The sequence below is a fragment of the Anabrus simplex genome, chromosome 2 (genome assembly GCF_040414725.1).
Source record: "Anabrus simplex isolate iqAnaSimp1 chromosome 2, ASM4041472v1, whole genome shotgun sequence".
NCBI classification, from domain to species: Eukaryota; Metazoa; Arthropoda; class Insecta; order Orthoptera; family Tettigoniidae; genus Anabrus; species Anabrus simplex.
In genome coordinates this window covers 989,762,213-989,784,644 of record NC_090266.1, presented here as the reverse complement: position 1 = coordinate 989,784,644, position 22,432 = coordinate 989,762,213, and the positions used below count along the sequence as shown (strand labels likewise).

Here is a 22,432-nt window from a genome sequence, read left to right as displayed (position 1 = left end):
GAAGCAGTGGACCAGGTCATGAAATAAAAGCACTACACCTGAGAATGTAACGCTGACACGTGGCACTCCAGTATCTGCTGGCCAGCAGTCGTCTTGACAGACCAAGGCCCTAATGGGCTGTTGCGCCACAGAGACGGTGCGGTTTGACCGAAAGACTGGAAAGTAGGACTCCAGCTGAAGAGAGTAGGGTGAAATCGGAACAGGAGCTTCGAAAAGCCGCGTGGTTAGAGTCGCGCAGCTGTGAGCTTGCATTCGGGAGATAGTGGGTTCGAATCCCATCGTCGGCAGCATTGAAGATGGTTTTCTATTTTCACACCAGGCCTCAATTAAGGTCACGGACGTTATCTTCTCAGTCCTAACCCTTTCCCACCCTTCCGTCACCGAAATCCGTCGATGTGTTAGTGCGACGTTAAACCAGTAAAAAAAGGATGGATTTGGGCTCGATTCCCACCCGCGTCTGGGATTTCAATTGTATATGGTTAATTCCCCTAGCTCGGGGGCTGGGTGTTTATGATCGTCTTCATACACACCCTAATTTACACACGACATATCACACTACTGACCATTGCAGAAACACTCAATAGAGCATGTAACATCTCTGCGGTCTCTCCCTGGTGGTAGGCAACACTTTAAACGCCTGAGGGCAGTGGAGTCCCACGGAGGCAGTCTAAACTTTCTGAAGAGTACTCGATTTTCAAGTTTACTAACAGATGGTACTACTTTTGGTTTGAAATGCCACATAGGGGCTGGGATTGAACACTCTTTAGTAAAGTACTGTAGGGGGTTGGCACTCGATAGCTTAATTCATCTGTTTCTAAGTTGCCACTACGGTGATTTCAAACTAAATAACCAATCATCGCCCATCTTGCCTCCTATAAATAGGGATAAACTTGGACCTTATGTACATGTCGGGATCTGATCGTAAACAGTGCTACGGACTGTGAGATTCTCCTCACACGAGGCTACAGGCGAGCTGGGGCAGTTCTAAGGTAGGAGGCTCCTCTTTACTCTATCATGTGAACTTACATGTGTGTGGTGACGGGAAGATACCAGTGTTCTCCTCTAGCATGTAACAGGGTTGAGCCGCATTTTCCTTTATTTTATTGTAGGCTATCTTAATTTAATTTAATTGTGTAACACGTAGGTTTCCAGACTGTCTGCGGATAGATTGTAACCACCCAAATGGGTGTCATGTAATATTTTAAGGATGTATGAGAGTGGGTCCTCGTTTCCCTTGTTCACTTTTGTTGTTTGTGACTAAGCTTTTTTCAGTTTTCTGAATTTTTCATCTTGCATTTCGGTTAGTAATTTTCTTTTCCGTCTCAGTCACCAACGTAGTATGGCTTATCCTCTGTGTCACCGGGCCTTCAGCCCCATTAGGTTTTATGGCAATTCATGTCTCTGCATTGCTTGAGTTGGTTTAGAATTCCGTTCTATTTCGTTTTCGGCATTATCTATTGACATTTATTGATGTCATCCTTGGCCGTGAAGTATGAGCCTCTGCTCCTGTTTCTTTCGGAATCCCTATTATCCATATGTTGTGTTGTTGGTTGCCTCTGAAAGGCAGCGAGTGTCACGTGGCGTAAAAGCTGATAAGCTTTTCGTGTACTAAGAGGTTCCTGGATGTGAATTCTAGGCCCGTTCGGCCATTGAAGGTTAAAGTTGAGGATTCGATATCTCTCTGGAGGTTAACATTTATTTTTTAAAGCGAAGCTTCTTCATTACAAGAAATACCAAAAACTCTTACCAAAGATGGGTAAAGACTAGCAAGTCTTGTAAAATGGGAGCTCCTTCTTCCCTGTTATTTATTAAGCTCTGGAGCTTATTATTGTTATACCCCTGCTAATGTTTATTCTGGTTGTTATTTCTTGTTATTTATCAAGTTGTTATTGTTGTTATCTTTGAAAACAGATAAGAAATAAAATGAGAGATAATTTAGGAAATATATTCAAAATTTTAAGTTTTTAGTGTTGTCATTTGTCAGTAGCCTAGGCCCTGTCGCTTTTTCTCCTCTACTGCCTTGTATTCCATTACATTCCTCACATAGGGTTGGCGTTAGGAAGGGCATCGGGCCGTAAAACGAGGCTTAATCCACATTAGTGCCGATGCTAGATAACTGGGATGAAGCTGGGGGAAGTAGTAGTAGTATTAGTAGTAGTATGTTCTATGTACTGTACTTTATGTACAGGTTGCTGATGTTTCGAGTACATTACAGTATGCATCGTCAAGGTGATTGATGTAGGCAGATAAAATTGACTAGGAAGCTTGGTCTCTTATGTTTCGCACTATCCTGTATTGATTTCTCCTCCTCAGGCTCACGCAAGTCGCGAGGACGTTCTTGGGACATGCGCATGCTGCTCCATGCATCAGATAAACATTCACAATCAACTCCAGATTATTAAAACTGATGCTGTAAGAATAATACAGGCAATAAATAACTTTCAAGCAGGCATTAAATATCAGAAACAGCTTATCTTCTGCACTAGAATGGATTGACCTAACAAAAAGGAATTGTGGCTAATCCTAAGTAAGGGAATGATTTGCTTTTAGAAATCATCTGTCAAAGTGCCAAGTTGTTCCTCAGTGAAAAGTATACGTGCTGCACGATATAACTTCCAGATTCTAATATCGAGTCCTTCTATGATGCTTTTCCAATAATTGAAAAGGAAATTTTGAGATTTCTGTGAGTGGCGAGAAGTTTAATTTAATTTCGTGTGGCTAGCCTGACAATTTGTTTCTTTACGTCGCACCGACACAGATAGGTCTTACGGCGACGATGGGATAGGAAAGGGCTAGGAGTGGGAAGGAAATGGCCGTGGCCTTAATTGAGATACAGCCCCAGCATTTGCTTGGTGTGAAAATGGGGAAACCACTGAAAACCATCTTCGAACATAATCTCCCAGATGCAAGCTCACAGCTGCGTGCCCCTAACCGCACGGCCAACTCGTCTGGTGGTAGCCTGATGTAGTCGTTGTGTGGTAGACCCTCCGACGAAGGTGAGTGGAATTCACCATGTATGGAAAATAGCGTGTTATTGTGGAGGTGGATGGTGTTGTGTGTAGTGTGACACCTCGAACACCCAGTCTCGAACCAAGGAAAATAACCATTTAAGATTAAAATCTCCGACCCGAATGGGAATCGAACGCGCGGCCCTCTGTACTGAAGGCCTCTACGCTGACCATTCAGCCAAGGAACCGGACGATCCCTGAAGAACTAGAAATGTATTATTTCTTTTGGAATGGACTCTGAAATATTCAAGGAAATACCGAAAATGTTTAGAATTGTGGTTGTTTTGCCTATGTCGACTTCACAAAGTGAAAGGTGCTTCTCAGCTTTAGAACTGTTAAAGAATTGTTTGAGGGCAAGAAGGATAAAGTGACCTGTGTGGGATATTAACAAATAATGGATTCGGGAATTCCAGAGTTCAACAAACTGGTACCTAATAGAAAACGTTTGTGACAATACTCACCGCATAGCATTCCAGTACAAATAATTACAGGCTATGGATTAGTTTAATATATTTATGATCTTTGTATTGAAGTAAATCTAAGTCGCTGACAGAACCCATTCCCCTCCCTCAACATTCACAATCCACCAGCTGCCACTGGATGGTGGCTTGATAACATTGGCAAAGCATTCATACAGAACACTTTAGGCCTAATACTTTTGTGATCGTTGTAATATCTGAAGGATATAACTAGACTATCTCCATGACTAAATGGTTAGCGTTCTGGCGTGTGGTTCAAGGGGTCCTGGTTCGATTCCCGGCCGGGTCGGGGATTTTTTCCTTAATTGTTCAGTTTCTCTGCCTCGGAGACTGGGCATGTGTGCCGTTCCCAACATTAGGTATGGCCCATCCTCGCAGCCACGCAGGTCGCCTATAGGTGTCAGTTCGAAAGACTTGCGCCAGGCCTTACACCATTACTACGTGTATTACTAGTCAAGAGTTGAGCTGCAAGTTGCCCATTCTTTGCTGTGAATGTGCAATGACGCAGGATGTGTGGTACATCCTTTAGTCTAGATATCAGTGGACTTGTCTCTACACCGATGAGACTATCATCTCTCAATATCGTGTTCGCCAGTGCATCCTTAAGAAGATGCGGAAGATCTGTAGAATGAACAGAAAGGTACTAGTACACTTCCTGATTTAAAATGACTTCATACTCGTATTTTGAGCTCTACCTACCTTTCGGAATAATAATAATAATAATAATAATAATAATAATAATAATAATAATAATAATAATAATAATAATTTATTCCGCGCGCTGGCTATGATCACGATATCAACAGTATCGTAAAAGTAAAACGTTTCAATGCGTTCAGTGTTTTAAGCCCCTTCAATCGGTTGGCACATTTTAGGTTTCTTATAATAGTACAATTATGACACTTTTTGAACTCATTCGACACACTGAAGAACATGCGGCCTCGACCTAAATAATTAGGCATTGATATATTTAAAATATCTTCGTTTTTGTTGCAGCTCGAGTGAATAACCACTCTGAGTTTTAAAAATCTAAGTCGAGGATATTTCTTTTTATTTTTGGTTGGTTTTGTGTTCGTATTTGAGGATTCATTTTTGCCTACAGATAGAGAATGACTTCAACCACACACTCTAGCTTGATTCCGTCTCTCCGGGTAGTGAAGTTAAATGCTAAATGCTACTATTGGGTACATCAGCGGCATACCGTTAAAAAAAAACTTTATGATGCTGTTTCGTAGTTAGTTGTACCAGATCGAAAGTGATTATTTAAGAAATCCTACGTAGCGCACCGTAGGTGACCGTATCGAAGTACGAGTATTACGGATAGACAGTATCTGTAGTTTTCATCAGCGCCCTTTTCCTTAAAACCTAAACACATTACTCACTAGTTCTATACTGAATATGTTATTACTGAATGTCAAATCATGGACCATTTGTTGGTAAAGTAAAACACCCCTCGTAAAATACATGCTTTTTAACCATACATGAATATTGTATCCCAAAATGTGACCGGATAAGTCATATCTTCCAGTTTGCAGACATTGCAGCTAGAAAAATATTGGTCACCAAACTGTTGACTTGATTTCTAAGTTGTGACTGTGTATTTCCTAAGATATATTGAAGAGTATCGTGATTTTCTTTATGGTTAGTACGCGTACAATCTAGGGTGTAATTTCGTCGTGGATCAATCATCAATTACTTCACCAGAAGTTTAGAAACCTCTCTGTATATACATCCCCGTTTTGTACGTTGATGTGAATTGGTGTGTCCTGTAGTGAGATATTACGATAGTTGAACCCGGTTCCTCACGACATATTCAAGACAGGAACCTTAAATACATCATACTCTAGGAGTGGGTAAATATGTCATGCAAACATATGTTCATACAGTACGGTACAGGAACATTCATTTTCCTTTACATACGGACATAGGAAAATGAACTCAACGAAAATGTTATTGTTCTGATGGACTGCATATTATTATGTGGCTCGGAGGCGTGACCAGCCTTTAGGGAAATAATGGATAGGAAGAGCATTGTCACATTTCGCGGTTTTGGCACAGCAGCTACGATGTCATGATTTACAAACGAGTTGTGCACTGTGTGGTCTTGCACTGTATCAAACGAACTCTTCCAGTGGGAGTGATAGACGAGTGACTCTGTCATTTCCTTCTCATCAAGGGAGCCGCAATTCCTATCCCGGCAATTGCTCGTGGGATTTTTGAAATGGAAATTCACGTTTCAGTAGCTCGGATTCCACATAAAACTCGAGGTCTCGTGTCTATGCTTGCGATGTGAGCAGTCACGTAAAAAACAAGCTTGTTTATTTGTTCTCTTTCAGTTTGTTTATATGCTCATATTTGACATCTGTCGCCGAGAATTTGCAGACATCACACAATATCTGTAATGCTATTGGCTTTGCGTCCCACTAACTACTGTTATAGTTTACGGAGATGCCGAGGTGCCGGAATTTAGTCCCACAGGAGTTCCTTTACATACGAAGCTGATGCATTTCAGCACCTTCATATACCACAGGACTGAGCCAGGATCGAACCTGCCAAGTTGCGGTCAGAAGCACATAATATCTCTTGGGTCTCCCAAATATGTACAGACCCACGAATATGCATCAAGGTGACCTTTATTGAACATGAACTCAACGAAGTTAACGAAATTCCTTATTATATAATGCAGTTTTCAAAATCTTCAGGGGACACGTGTACAGTCGTGAGTATATCGCATGTATAAATTGAAAAAACAACAATAATATAATCGCAAAAGCGTAATGCGGGTTGCATCTTTTGGAAGCATTGTGTTATCCCCCATATTGCATTCAGTGTTGGTAAAGTGGTCTGTGTACAACTGAAACCACTATGAGCTGGAGTAAACAGAACAGCAAGAAAGCTAAACACTTGTGACATGTATCTGCACTCCCGCTGTCATAAATGACGTGAAGTCTCGGTGGTATTTCTTCGGCCTTGGGCCTGTCTCTACAGATTCTGCACACTGCTAATTCAAATAGTATGTGTATTCCGAAGAAACAGGATTGACACTGAAATAAGCCATATCCATTATTAGGGATGGTTAGGGCATACAGATAATATGAATTAGATCGATGATATAGCAATTAGTGATATTAATTTTAATCTGCAAAGCGACGGATGTAACTGCTATGTCTAATACGTTTCTCAAGCGATTGTTAGCTGTAGGATGCGCAGAGGAAGGATAATTTTAACTTAGCTTTTCATAAGTATGTATTTAGCATCTCTTCAACTGGTCTTAACGTATTTACTTTCAGTAAAACGTATCCATCTGCTTTGTCCCTTTGTTTATTGTAATAAGTGTTAAACCTAAAAGAACATTCTGAGAGCAGCAGTATAACCAGCGTTTCGCCCACAACTTGCCATTTGGGCTCATCAGTCAGACTGGCACGCCTGATTGCACAACCCCACCATGTCAACTCTCTTCAGCCTATCCCAGTTATGTCTGGGGTCACTGGAGCCACCTAGGCTCATTTTGGTTTTCACCGGATGCCCTTTCTGACCTCACGTGGTTCTTGAGATAAAAATCTCGACCCAGAATCGACCGGGATTCGAACCTCAGCCTTCTGGGTGGGAAGCCAGCAGCTAGCCCACTGAGCTAATCACGCCCTCCGTTATTAACCTGTTAAACAAGAAGTGAATTCTCTCCCCGTTTTCAAACACGTGTACTCCAGCTATTGCTGGAGATTTCGTCCCTATGTTTCGTCCAAAAACCCATTGGCTGGTGGAAGCCGCCGTACCGTGGTATAGTCACTCAAAAGGAGAATGAGCATATGGTATTGTAGGAGCCTCGCATTTCATATTTTTATCGGACTTATTCTCTTGATAGTAATTCAAATTATTTCCCTCCCATTGTAGATGCAAACCTTGGGATACCCACAGCAAACATTACATCTCTAGGTTCAGTTGGTTCTGAGAAAAGTGTACCTGCGAGGAACTTATACGACACCATGCACTCATTCCTTTTTTGAATGACTGTAAAATATGCGCGCGCATGACTTCCTGAGCCTTCAGTTTGCTAGTGCTACACCAATGGAGTTGATTTGACTTCGGAATTGGAACTGGCGCCTTCAATTGCGGAGCATCTACAACAGTACAAGCCAGTACAGAATATTTTCAGGGTTTGTTGTGAACCCATGACCTTTGTGTGGCCCAAGGTTTCAGTAGATAACGGCAGAAGGAGAAATGTACTACCCTTTTATCCCTTTTCTCGACCTTCTAACAACCCTGCTTCAGGCAACAGTGGGCCTTCTCAGAAACATAACAGCTTATCTTGTACGTTCGGCATTACCGTGATGCCTGTCTGCCTGACTCAGGCCGCACTGAACCCAGGGCCAGTACGTTGCCCATTCAGCCAATGAGCCGGACAATATGTTGAAGACATTGCTTTCCTTAATTTTGAAATCCAGTTCCAAGCCAGAAAAGAAACGATGATGTAATATTTCACCGGAAAAAAACTATAGAGCGTTCCAACCTTAAATTGCAGTACAGCAGTAATGGGATAATTCCGTCTCTTTCCTTCTCCATGTTTTGCGGGTAGCGCTGTCCTACTCTAATGCAGCGGGTTTGCCAAATATCCGTGAATCAGAATGTTATCGGTTAAAATGGGTGAATATTGTGTTATGTACAGAATTTCAAGGCGCATTTGATGCCGTTAACAAAAAAAATGTAAAAAAATGATTTAGTGTGAAAATGGTAATATAATGGAAAGTTTCGCCAAATGCAAAATCTTCATTGCATAGAACTTATCATGCCATAACTCCTAGTTTATATTCATTATTTTCCTAATTTTTTCACTGCTGGTAAAGAAACATTTCAGCTCGATGTAGATAAGTTTATTTTTAAATTTAAGTAATAACAAAATGCATTATATGCGTTTATTTTCAGTCGTGTTCAGGGAATTTTATGTGTAGGCACGAAAAAGTCAGTCGCTGGCCAGCGTCGTTCCTATTGAATTTGCATGGGGGGTCAAAGCGAGGCAAATGGTCTTCAGATATGAAAGTTATTTTTAAAACAATCCCGAAGTTCCTATCTTGCTTAGTTATTAATTTCTGACAGGAAGAATATCTCCTTGAATTTTGGTTTCGTGCGTGACTCGGCTGGCTGTCTGTCTGGCTGGCTGAAGTACCGATAGTGATCTCCCAAATATGCGCTTTTAACATTTCCAGACAGTCGCATGCAGTGCAGTGCTCATTTCGTCAGTAGTATGTATAATAGTGATTAAATACATATCAGTGACATATGTACAATTCTTGAGGGAAGGTGTATTTCGTTTGTGTGGTTCGTGAGTTCGTACTCGTGCGTGGGATCTAATTTCGAAGAAAATGTGCAGGAGGATCATGGCGTGGTTAAAGCAAAGCAAACGCTCTTCGAATATGGAAGTTATTTTTAAATCATACCTCAAGTCCCTATCTCGTTATCTCTTAATTTATGACAGGGAGAACGTCTCGTTTGTTCACGTTTCAGGAGTGACTCGGCTGGCTGAGCTTTTAAATATACTGGCAGCCGTGTGCAGTGGTGTTCATTTAATCAGTATTATAACATTGATTAAATAAAGATCAGTGATATATACATAATATTTAATGGCGTGTGGCCTCCGAAGAGGCCGAGTGCAGGTCTTTCCAGTGTTGACGCCGCATAGGCGACCTGCGCGTCTATAAGAATGGGGCTCCTACCTGTGATGAATTCTAATGCTGAAGACGGCACACACACACCCAGCCCCCGAGCCATTGGAATTAACCAATGAAGGTTAAAATCCCCTACCCGGCCGGGAATCGAACCCGGGGCCCTTTGGACCAAAGGCCAGCACGCTAACCATTTAGCCATGGAGCCGGACAAGATCAATGATAAATTGTTTAGTTCTTGAGGACAAGTGGATTGTGTTTGTGTAGTTGTCAGTTCGTGCTCGTATGTATAGTTCTTAGTTCGAAGAAAAAGCGCAGAAGGATGTATAATGGATCGTCAAATTAAAAAGAAACGTTCCGTAGGTAAACTCAGGGGAAAAGAACCCAATATTATAATGAGTGTCCTGGATTATTTTTTAAAGACTATGAATATGAGCAGCGCAATCAGTGAAACAGCTAAAGCTACAGGTTGTTCCGAAAGAACAATCTACGCTATAAGGAAGGAACACACACACATGGTCCTTTGCGAACTCTCGTAAAAAAAGAGAAGGACGACAGAAAAATTAAATGTGATGGAATTGTTAGAAGTAGATGCGTCGGGCGGTTCACTCTCTTTTATTTGCTAACATACCACCGACAATGACCGTGATTTTGAGTCGCGTAAATGGAGAAGATTCTTTGCCACGATTTTCCAAAACTACGTTGTATCGTTTCTTACATGATATAGGCTTCCGTTATTTAAGACGGGGTAATAAAGCAGCTTTCACTGAAACCGATGAAATTATTAATTGGAGGCACGGATATCTCAGGGAGATAAAACGTTTGAGGGCACAAAATAAGCCTATAATTTACACAGATGAATCGTGGGTAAATATTGGGCAGACAGTGACAAAAGAATGGAAGGATACGACAGTGAAAAGTGCACGGCAGGCCGCTTCTGAAGGGGTGAGTTCGGGACTTACGTCACCGAAAAGCCGAGGACCGTGATTTGCCTTAGTCCACGCGGGTAATGAACATGGTTTTGTTCCAAATGCTGAACTAAAATTTTTATGCCATAAAAACATAAGACAATTGGGCAAATTACGTGAACGAAGTAAAGAAAAATGAAAGAGTTTTGTGGAAAGCAAACGAATTACAGGACGATGTCGAATATGAAAAGTTTTTAATACGACTCTCTTCATCGTCCGGATCATCCTCAAGTTCATCTCCCGAACCCGGTTCATCCAAAGCGGGAACATCAGGCCTTGCAGAAATGATAGAAGGTGTACATCCAATGTCTGAGAGCAACGCCAGTGATTAAGGTTTGTTGTATTTATTTTACCAACCTACAAATATTAATTTATGAACGAATGAACTTAAAATTATAAAATTACAAACGAAAAGTGTGGAACTGTGACGCCCTGTTTGAGTCGCACTCGAGCGTGATCTTCACGAGTCGATTTCGCAACAGCGCGCTCCATCTACGCTGTACTGCAATTTAAGGTTGGAACGCTCTATATATGTATACCACAGCCGCGAGCTGTTTGGGTATTGGAATGATTTTGGTATTGCCGAGCGAGTTGGCAGCGCGGTCCGGTTTTCGTAGCGTTACGCTTGCATTTGAGAGATAGTGGGTTCGAACCCCACCGTCGGCAGTCCTGAACACGGCTTTCCGTGGATGCCCATCTTCACACTAGGCAATCGCCTCCTTCCCTGTCCTAAACCTTTCCTTTCCTATCGCCACAAAAGTCCTAACTGAGCCACCACTAGCAAATAAAATGTTTGAGGGGTGGAGAACTGCAGGGCGAAAGTATGCGGTGGCGGGTTAGTAAGTACATTGCGAGTACCGGTAGCTCCACTGCCCACAGTATCTTCCGCCCATGGCACACTTCCACTCCTGGTTGTGTGTAATCGGATATTTATAGCCATGAGCGCCAGCGCGCGGACGTCAAACGTCGAGGTGCGTGCCGGAAACTGCGCCCAGTCACTCCAAAAAGCATCACTCATGTGCTGAATAGCTCAAGAGTTATAGCGTGCTGATCTTAAAATAGCGCTCAGTATAAGAGCGGGTAGTTCAGTGCATTTAGGCGCTGGCCACTGCCGCGAATACGTGTGGCGTCAGAAGCAGTGATTCCAGCCTAGATCCCAACTTGAAGTAAAAGTCATTTAGTGACAAAATGTCGAAGATATCGTTGAATGACCTTTCTGACGATGTTTGGACCGTTTTAGTTACATTCTGGTGGATTTTAATTCCTGTCTTATATTGTTTTTGACTTTACGTCCCGCTAACTACTTTTACGGTTTTCGGAAACGCCGAGGTGCCGGAACTTAGTCCCGCAGGAGTTCTTTTACTTGCCCTGAACCTACCGACACGAGGCTGATGTATTTGAGCAACTTCAAATATCACCGGACTGAGCCAGGATCGAACCTGCCAAGTTGGGGTCAGAAGGCCAGCGCCTCAACCGTCTGAGCCACTCAGCCCGGTATTTTCTGTCTTGTTAAATAGTTGTTATTATTATTTTTAATAATAATAATAATAATAATAATAATAATAATAATAATAATAATAATAATAATAATAGTAAACCCGTGGTGCCTTGGACTGCCAGTACGACTGCTGCCCAGCCACATGAGATCCTCAGTTTCATTACTTGGCTTTCTGCTTCTCGTATCAAGAACTCATCACTTGGTCTCATAAGGCTGAGTGAATCCTGTTCAGCCCTAAGTCCAGAATTACAACTCCTAGACTGGCTGTAAATCGAACCCGGGGCCTTCGCATAAGAGGCAGGCACGTTGCTATGGGGCTGGCAGTAACTGCCACTAAAAATACATACCTACATATTCATTGTATACTATTTTGCGTTTCAGCGTTACGAGTAAAGAACTGGAACTATTCGCGGATGATGTTTTACTGTACAGAGTAGTAAATACGTTACAGGATTGGGAGCGAATTCAAAAGGACCTAGACAATGTTGTGAGATATATATTAATTTCGTGTGGCTATTTCTAGCCGGGTGCAGAGCTTGTCAGGCAGACTCTCCGATGAGTGTGGGCGGCACCTGCCATGTGTAGGTAGCTGCGTGTTATTGTCGTGGAGGGTAGTTTTATATGTGGTGTGTGTTGGGGACAGCACAAACACCCAGCCCCCGAGACATTGGAATTAACCAATGAAGGAATCGAACCCGGGACCCTCTGAACTGAAGGCCAGTACGCTTTCCATTCAGCCAACGAGTCGGACATGTTGTGAGATGGGCAGCAGAGAATAGTTTGATGGTAAACAGAATGAAAAGCCAGGATGTAAGTTTCACTAAAAGAAAAAGTCCTCTCAGTTTTAATTGTTGTGTTGATATAGTGATAGTACCTCATGGGGAACAGTGTAAGTACCTAGGTGTTAATTTAACGAATGATCTTTGTAAGGGTAATCACATTAACGAGATTGTAAACAAAGGTTACAGATCTCTTCATATGCTTATGAGGGTATTTACGGGTTGTAGTAAGGATGTAAAAGAGAGGGCGCATACGTCTCTAGTAAGACCCCGATTAGAGTATGATTCCAGTGTATGGGAACCACACCAGGACTACTTGATACGAGAACTGGAAAAGTTCAAAGGAAAGCAGCACGATGCGGTCTGTGTTATTCCCGACAAAGGAGTAGTGTTACGAATATGCTGCAAACTTTGGGCTGGGAAGACTTGGGAGTAAGGAGACGAGATGCTCGACTAAGTGGTATGTTCCGAGCTGTCAGTGGAGAGATGGCGTGGAGTGATATTAGAAGACTAATAAGCTTGAGCGAAGCTTTTGCAAGTAGGAAAGATCATAATAGAAAGATAAAATTGAAAGTCAAGTGGACAAATTTGGGCAAATATTCATTTATAGAATGAGGAGTTAGGGACCGGGCGAGTTGGCCGTGCGCGTAGAGGCACGCGGCTGTGAGCTTGCATCCGGGAGATAGTAGGTTCGAATCCCACTATCGGCAGCCCTGAAGATGGTTTTCCGTGGTTTCCCATTTTCACACCAGGCAAATGCTGGGGCTGTACCTTAATTAAGGCCACGGCCGCTTCCTTCCAACTCCTAGGCCTTTCCTATCCCATAGTCGCCATAAGACCTATCTGTGTCGGTGCGACGTAACGCCCCTAGCAAAAAAAAAAAAAAAAAAAAAGGAGTTAGGGATTGGATGTAATTTATCAAGGAAAATGTTCGACAAGTTTCCAAGTACTTAGAAGGCATTTAAAGAAAGGCTAGGTAACCAATTGATGGGAAATCTGCCACATAAGGGACAGCCCTAAATGCAGATCATAGATGATTTATTTATTTATTTATTTATTTATTTATTTATTTATTTATTTATTTATTTATTTATTTATTTATTTCGTTTCTCTTGGTAACCGAACCCATGATTCTAATATTACATCTCAATATCTCACATGACTGATAATTGCACGATTCGGCCCGTACCGTGTATTCTGTGCAGTGACCTTCCCACACTCTGCACATGAATGATGCAGCGAAGCCCCTAGTCAGTAGGCAGACCAGCATTATACTTGGTATGCGCAGAACGAGACCCATGGTTTCCAGTACTGCTGCACACACAGCAGTTGTTGTGTACGACGTAATGTGAGATATGGAGTGGAAGGCAGTGTTGGACAGGATAGAACAAAATGTGAATGAACGCAAAGGGAAGGTAAAAAAAGACAGTAAGTGAAACAAGCGGAAAGGAATTTACGTCAGTGCTGACGAAAATCGGGGGAAACATAGGCTATGTTCAATGCAAGATAAGGAAATTTATTTTGAATTATCGAGCGAAAAGTTCATCCAATATGATGCGCCATAAATGCGTAAGTAAACAGTCAAATGAAATAAACTTATCCAAAAGAGTAAAGGAGAACATTAGATGGCGTTTGCGAGTCTGGCATATCGAAAAGGTATAATTTATAGAACGCCACTAAAAAACGAAACGGCCTAATTCGCATGAGACTGTTTAAGGGGGTGGTCGAATAGAAATGGTTGAAGGTAAGTTTTAAATACTATTTTCAGAAACTCAGTGAACAGGGAAAGTCACTGTGCAAAATCATACGTAAAACTTGTTGAATTATGTATTACTTCTCACTGAATGAATAACAGGAATTTTACTTTTCTTACTGGAAATTCTGCCAATCCCATCCAAGGAAATGTAAATCGTAGCCTTCACGCTTCAACACCGTATCTTTGAACTGTCGCTAAAAAAATTAAAATTGATGACGACTACACGAGAGGTGGTGAATTAATTAAAATTAAGTCTGAATTACCTGAAACATTCAATACTATGCGTTCATTTTTTCTGAGTGACTGTACATTGTAACACAAAACACGTCGGTTTTCTTTGAACGTGTTTTTCCCTGCCCTTTTCCAATGATATCAGGTCGGCAATATGTATGGGTTTTAGCCCATTTTTACGGCTGGGTGACTTTCCTGACGCTAATCTCATGTGGAGGAATGATATTCACTGTCGCATCTCTTTGTGGTGGTTTGTAGTGTGCCGTGTTCTATGTAAATGAAGATGTGTGTTAAGATGAACACAAACACCCAACTAGAGGAATTAACTAGACAATGTTAAAATTCCCGACCCGACGGGGAATAGAACAAGGGCCCTCAGAACCCCAAAGGCCACTACCCTGACCATTCAGCCAAGGAGACGGACTTTCCTTTGAATGCATAACTATTGGAAAATAAAACCATGTCTGTGAATATCGAGCGCAGTAGGGATCAAGCACGAGTGTTTGAAAAATCCATCCTTTCTTTATACTGTACTTCAAAATTTCGTTGAAAATGGTTTGAGAAAAGCTCTGCAGTCACAGGCAAACGTCACTGCTCCTGTGCCGTGCCGTATGTGTTCGCTCTCTCGCTTGACTGCGACGTACGCTTGACACATAAGCTGCCCGCATTTCAGATAAACGAGCCCGGCTGCATTGGGCTTATCTCAGCGCGCGCCCAGCTGCGCAACTCTGAACTAAGCGATTAGTGATTTCTGTGCAGCGCTATGAAGGAGAATGTATGTGCGGCAACCACTGATAAATGGACTGATTATCAAGAGCAAGCACCCTGCTTTAGGTGACTCTTGATACCTTAATCACAGTCATGGGACCTCCAGTTTTGCGTGGAATCCGAATCACAAGGACGTGAATTTTTATGTCAAAAAATCCCACATGTATTGGTGGAGTGAGTGGAGGGGGGTGGGAATTCGAACCGCAGCTATCATTTTGAAAAGCCAATAACTGTGCCACTCAGCGTTCCCTTCTTCAGGAGAACTCGCTTCACTTCAAAGTTCATACATTTCATGTTAGCCAAAGAAAGCCTGAAAGCGGTTGCAACAATGTTGTACAAGGAAAAATGAGAAAATCGAATGTTTTATTTGGAATTTGCCTAAGAAACGGCACTGCGTTTTAAACAAGCGTTTTTGAAAATATATGTACTGTGATACAAGGCTCCTCCAATTGTTGCACCTAAGAAAAAGCTTTCCTTTTGTGCCAGCCTTATCTTTTAGCTTATTGGGTTGTGTTTTCGGTTTGTATTAAAGAGACGACTTTGACATATTCGTAAACTTGGAAATCAGTGACGTAGTCACCTAAGAAGATATTTGCCAAATCCCTTGTTATCTGTTTAAAACACTGGTAAAGGGAAAGATTTGCCGCTATTTGTTTTACACTCTTGTTTATACCTTTGTTAATAGCTTGATATACATTCGTATTGGACTACTGTATGCTAATAAAGGACGGTACTAAACTGGAAAAAATGACTTGAAGTGTTTCGAATATGAAGACTTGATAGAACAGATCGCCCATCGATCATCTGCCATACTTCAGGCCTCTAAGGTCAGAAGTTGTAACTTGCAGCAAAACCCGTGCACCGATCAGTATTTCTGGAAAGCGAAAGGTTATACACTTTGTGCTTGAGAAACCTGAAATTCGCAGGGTCGAGGTTTTGTAATCTTAAATGGTTAATTCGCCTGATTAGGGGACTGGGTATTTGTACTGTCCCCGACATCCCTACAACTCACACACAACTCTTTCTCTACAACCAAACAGCAGATGCTGCCCACCCTCGTGGGAGGGTCTGCATTGTACCAGGCTAGCAATAGCCACACGAAATTATTTTAGTAACACTAGGATTCAAGACAATGCATAGCTATTCTTCTCAGAACTTCCCCATACGCATCGGGATATACAGAATGCTAAAATCAGTCTTTGTGCTAATCAAGAACGCAATAAGAACAACCGCTATAGCCGTTCAGATATGGGCCCCCATAATGTTTCCCTTGGAAGTCTAGATAAGAATGGGGATAAATTTCATCCAGTGGCAATAGGGAAAATTTTGTATGCCTGTAATCCAGCCTACAAACATGGCATTATAGATATAGCATTTGAGGCTTTCACATAGTAAGGCATTATAGATACTACTCCTTTAGGACGTAACAGACTGATAACTCAAACTAGAACAGTAGCTGCTGCTAATATCTTTGTTTCTTCCTCAATATTCAAAACTGAGAACTTACAGGCATATACACCGGACTTGTTGATACACCGTCAAGGGATTATTCAAAATGTAGACACCTCATTATCGGAACAAGAAATCAAGGATTACATTCGGAGCTTCCGTGAAACGTTTCACAAAAAAAAAAAGGTTCCAACAACCCCGAAGCACGAATATCAATACCAGTTTGTCAGATCTTATTTTGAACCCAAGCCTTACCGTTTCATGTCGTAATACTTGGCATTCGTTGTCACGTTGAGCCCCATATTTCACAAGTAGTTGTTTCTGGGAATTATTTACGCTAAGGACATAGCATTACTCAGTGCCGCAGTCCCACACGCTGCAGTAGATGTACCGGTCCTATGCCGATCGGGCCGAGATACACGATATAGCTGGTGAGTACGGAGCAAGGATACAAAGACCTAGGCCTAAAGTTAAGGCCACCGGGCGAGTTGGCCGTGCGTGTAGAGGCGCGCGGCTGTGAGCTTGCATCCGGGAGATAGTAGGTTCGAATCCCACTATCGGCAGCCCTGAAAATGGTTTTCCGTGGTTTCCCATTTTCACACCAGGCAAATGCTGGGGCTGTACCTTAATTAAGGCCACGGCCGCTTCCTTCCAACTCCTAGGCCTTTCCTATCCCATCGTCGCCATAAGACCTATCTGTGTCGGTGCGACGTAAAGCCCCTAGCAAAAAAAAAAAAAAAAAAAAAAAAGTTAAGGCCCATAAGCTGCCAGCGGTAAACAATGCAATCAAGTCCAACGTAGGCATGAGTCAGTGAGCAGAGTAAAATCGAGCTCGGTGCTTATCGTCAATATCAAAAGGCACAAGAAAGAGCGGAGGCATTACCTAGTCCAAATACAAAGAATATGCTCAGTGGAACTAAAATAATCGTAAGCAGAAACGAATAGGACTGGGCCAAGGTGCCTAGAGTTTAAAAGCCGAGGAAAGTGGGTGCACAGAGGGTAGAAACATAATACCTTGCATGATTTCTGATGCCTATGTGCAGTGGTTTTTTTCTAAACAATTTTTAAGGGGTACTTTCAGTTGTAGTCGACAAAACATCATGATCTTACAATTTTTGGCAATCATGCACAATCTGGTTATCGCTTTTCGGGCTAACATGTTTATAGAAATATTGATTACGCTATTTTATTTGTGGTGAACGTGTCAATGTGGTAATTGCACTCAGTATTTCTAATAATTTTACATTTTAATATTAAGTGAACACACAAATATAAGCACTATGATAGTGTCTCGTTTCGCTGATCTGCTTGCAGTAAATTCTACACTGGTAAAAGAGGCCGATCACTCCAATCTTCACGCTTCCCCTCTTTGCTTTTCGTGTCGGTCGCCAGATGCCTTCCTTTCAGGAACCTTGAATTTACGTAATCCACAGGTTTGGACATTCTTAGTGGAGGGCCAACCAACTTGATGAACATAAGATTTGCTACTGTATTCAGATGCAACGATGTTCTTGTTATTCATGATCAAGTTCATTTGTGAGAAGCCTCTTTCACATTCACATGTCGAAATTGGGATGCTGTTCATAGTGTTATGAAGGGGAAGGGGAGACATTGGGCATTTCCTCTCAGCAAGATATTCACGGAAACCTCTTAAGATTATTTCATGGAGCTTAGAACGGTTACATAAGTTTCTTATTTCTGCTTCTCCATAAGTTACATCAGGATTTTCCGGTCAAGTGGTAGTGTCCAATTCTGGGATTTAGATGTCTTCTAATGTTAAAAGGCGGTTCTCCATACGCTTGCCCAGGCACTCACAGAACTTCACAGCATCAATATGATTCCCTTTATTTCTTGCTCCGTTTTCGAGATTCACGCCTTTAAACATTAACGGTGCTTCTGCTTCCAAGGCGTAAGTGTAGTATGGGCCGTGTTTTGTCTTTCTTTCATAAAACACCTTACTTTGCTGGCATATCTTCTCACGGGATGAATAAATAATAATGTCACAAGTTTGCAAGTCAACACTAAGTTCTGCGAACTCCTGAAGAGCATCACACATCAATGCAAGGCCTAATATAAAACTGACACTGGTTATGTGTTTAAGGAGTCCTCCATACATGGCTTGCCTAGTTTTGTATCTTTTGGGATCATCTTTGGCACTTTTGAAATGTACCATTGAAACTTTAAAATTATCCACACAGCTGAGACTGCTCTAAAGCTAGAAACAACCCATCTTGTATCTAGAATCCTTCCAGTTTTAGGAGTACGGTTTCAAGTTCTTCTGCATGAGTTTTCAGTTCCCCGGCATTTTAGGTGACTGGTGGTAAACTGCATACCGTTTATTAAGGAATGATTTGAAGTGGTTTACATGTGAGGGGGAAATCCTGTCTCACAACATCACCTACGTAAAGCTCTAGCCTGTGACTGGCCACAGTGCTAGAACAAAACATTGGGAAACAGTTGCAACAAGATTCTGTTTCAGAAACTCGTCATTGAACCCCAGTGCTCCCAAATAAGTTATCTAGGCACTAATTATACCTTCAGCAGTGGCAGCTCTCATTTCGATAAATGGCTGATCCATATCTGGAAGTCTTGTCCTCAGGTACACTATCAGTGATGACAGCTGACTGACTGTGGTACATTCATCTATAAGGAAGACAATTTTACTATTCCCATGCACTATCATGTTTGCTACCTTATTTCTCATTTCTGTTGCGATATGAGAAACAATATTTATGCATGCGTTAGTTGAATGAAGAATGCGGCCCATATTAACGCCATTCAACTCCTGCACGTCAATTTCAGGTTCAAAATAATGGAGGACTCGATTTTTCTTAACTACTTTATAAGCTGCTCGAAATACATTGGCAGGTATTTGATTTTATTTTTCGGAAGCCTTAGTGCATGCAGTTTCCAAAGTTTTCAGTTTTGCTGTTTTTGGTATTTTAACTGCAGCCTGATGAGCCTGATGATGTTTATATATTTTCTTACGGAGAGATTGCATTTGCTGACATTTATTTTCAGTTCCATCAGTTGCACAAATGGAAACTGAAACCCATTCATGTGAAATATTCATCCTTCGTGAAGTGCTTTCAGTTCGCAAGTCACCAACTTCTTTACAAATTTTACAGCCAAGTTTCAAAATTTTTACCACGAACCATTCGTACTTGCTGCAAAATTTCTGACTTTTCTCCAGATCCCAGCATTCCCACTGTTACATGCGGCTGAAAGCTCTTTGTTGTGATCTTCTTTTGTATCACTACACGACACTGTTGGAGTTTCCCCGTCATTATTTACGTTCGAATCAACTTTGAACTTTTTCGATGCCTGGTTGGATGTAAAATTGTTCGTTATTTTCTTCATCCTTCAATAACCACACACACACACAAAATAACAACCTAACTCGCCACCAAACGCTAGCTTACGCGCTTATAAGAACGAAACTTCCTTTTTCACGATTGTTAGAATATGTACCATCAAATCGTTTCTGTTCAGGTGTTCAGATTACGAACACCGTCTAATACTTTCTTTGCCTTCTTTAAAGTTACACACGCCGTTAAGAAATTCAAAATCTAATCACGAAAGCACGCAGCTTTTCAATGCAAATTACGCAACAAATCACATACTAAAGAAAACTGAAAGGCACCGGTATCACATCGGACAAAAGCCAGCGATCGTAAGTACCTACATTAACTGTACAGCCAACATACGGCACTAAATTACTTATTTTTGCATAAACGAATAAAATTTCTCCCAATAAGGCAGCAATTACAAAGCTTTAGTCGAGCAGATAGTAATGTGGCATAATGTTTCGATTCTGCTGCTCAGTGCAGAGTTGCCGTCGAAGACAAACTGATTCGATAGATCGATTTAAATCGAAGATTACTCGAAATCTTCTCCAGCTGTTAATGAACAGCGCGTTGACGCCAGCTGATCGATGAACTTTCAAGTCGGAAGTTATATTTTCCGGACTAGATAGAAATGTACCAATATTTTTTCTTAAACAGTCTTCATATGTTTAAGGGGTAGGCGTACCCCCCGCGTTCCCCCTGAAAAAGAGCCCGGCCTATGTATATATTCAACATTCATTAAATACGCACAAAATCCTTCCAGAGGATACAATACAAACTTGAAAACCGGTAAGAATGTTCTTAGAAAATTATGCCAAGGTTGGCAGAGTAATGACGATAACATTGGTAATTGTGAAAGAATATCAGATACACATTTAAAGCTTTGAAAAATAATTAAAGAACCTGACCTAGTCTGAAATACTCTCCCCTAAAATAACAGTACTACATTGATTCGTTAGCAGTATTAATTTAGCCCAACATAGAGATTATTAGGGAAACCAGTCCCCATGCAGACAAGGTTGGTGTTACGTCCCACCAGTTAAAACAGAAAAGGTTGTGACGAAGGAATCAATGGAATATTACATGTGAATAGCTAGTTCTTAAAACTCGAAAATTTGCAAGAGGGGCCGCAGAACAGGGCATTACTTAACAATCCCATAATTCTTAACTAATAAAAAGAAGTACCGTAATAAGCGAAGAAACGGTTTCCATTTAGGTAAACTCCTAATAATTAATTTTGGCATAAAATAAGCCCTGTTTCAGTGTTAAGGGCTGAATGAACTTGTTCCAGTAACAGGTACAAATTGGTTCCGAAATTTTTTACAATAAACAAATTCAAATTACATAGAAAGAATTACTCACCGAACTGCTAACAATAATGTTTTACAGTGCAGGAAAATCATGAAACCAAAAGGGTTTTACAAACTAGCCGTCCAAAGTTCATAGGCACATCCAAACTTTACAAAAACAGAACTTAACCCTAGGGAAGATAGTTTTTCATTGTTTTAACTTAAATATATTATTATGTTATGTATGTAAAAACTGACGTATTTAGTGAAAGTAAACAGAGTGAACTAAGCCCGTATCCTCGTCCCGAGGTGGTGCAGCTCTTTTCAGGCTCACACCGAAACGAGATTTTCTATTTTCTTAACGACTTCTAATTTTGCCTCACCCATCCAGCATCATTCATTCTTTGATAATTATTACGCTTGTTTTTTTTTTACTTACATTTACCTTTGTTTTCTGTGCATTCATATTTAAATTCTAATCTTTGCAGTAATTTACCACCTCATTAATACTACCATGCATACTAACAGGAGTCGTTGTGAGTAGGAGGATGTCACCTGGAAAAATGAGACCCGCAATATCCCGATTCATCACTTATGTCCCTAGAAATGAGCAAAGAAACAATCTCGGCTGAACTATTAGAGAAAAAATCTATTGTAAATGGGCCACTTGATTGTCTGTTTCGACTGTCGGAGAATATAGCAACTCTGCTGTTAACTTTGTAGCGTCATGTAAATTGAAGATATATACAACATACATACATACATACATACATACATACATACATACATACATACATACATACATACATACATTATCATTATAGACTGTTATGCCTTTCAGCGTTCAGTCTGCAAGCCTCTGTGAATTTACTAAACGTCTCCCCAATCCTCGATTAGCAAATAGTGTTGTGGCCTCATTTAGTTCTATACCTCTTATCTTTAAATCGTTAGAAACCGAGTCTAACCATCGTCGTCTTGGTCTACCACTACTTCTCTTACCCTCCATAGCAGAGTCCATTATTCTCCTAGGTGACCTATCCTCCTCCATTCGCCTCACATTACCCCACCACCGAAGCCGGTTTATGCGTACAGCTTCATCCATCGAGTTCATTCCTAAATTAGCCTTTATCTCCTAATTCCGCGTACCCTCCTGCCATTGTTCCCGCCTGTTTGTACCAGCAATCATTCCTGCTACTTTCATGT

At 41.3% G+C, this 22,432-nt stretch overlaps 1 protein-coding gene across 3 annotated transcripts in view; it reads left to right on the top strand.

Annotated features, from left to right (window-relative positions):
- Nucleotides 1-22,432, top strand: part of LOC136863234 (CD151 antigen) — a 438,193-nt gene that overhangs the window by 323,159 nt on the left and 92,602 nt on the right. The window lies entirely within an intron of this gene.